Raw genomic sequence first — 407 nt, 5'->3', positions numbered from 1 at the left:
GGTGCGGATGAGCTTGGCGGCTGCTGCAGCTCTGGGTGGCAGAGCGCGGCGAGGGCAGGAGGGGTTGTGGCCTGGGCTGCTGGGGGGGCCTTGGGGAGAGGCCTTGGCTCATCACGGAGGTGCACTGTGACGTCACGGAGACGCACTGTGACATCACGGAGGCTGCTGGCGCCCGTCCCCTCTGCTGTTGCGTTGTCGGGCTGGTGGGGGGCTGGGGACGCCCAGCGCGCAGGGCCAGAGCTTGGCGAGGTCCGGAAGCACACAACGAGGGACAAGCGGATGGGGCTCTTGGCTTCACCCAGGAGCCGCAGGCTCTCGTGCTCTTGGGGTCACACCGTAACATGAACGTACACGTGAACACCGGGAATTGCCGTTTCCTGTCGTCTTTTGCAGCTGTCCCTCAATCT

This window comes from Egretta garzetta, unplaced genomic scaffold (genome assembly GCF_000687185.1).
Source record: "Egretta garzetta isolate BGI_Z169 unplaced genomic scaffold, ASM68718v1 scaffold746, whole genome shotgun sequence".
Taxonomy (NCBI): Eukaryota; Metazoa; Chordata; class Aves; order Pelecaniformes; family Ardeidae; genus Egretta; species Egretta garzetta.
Note: the sequence above shows the minus strand (reverse complement) of the source record.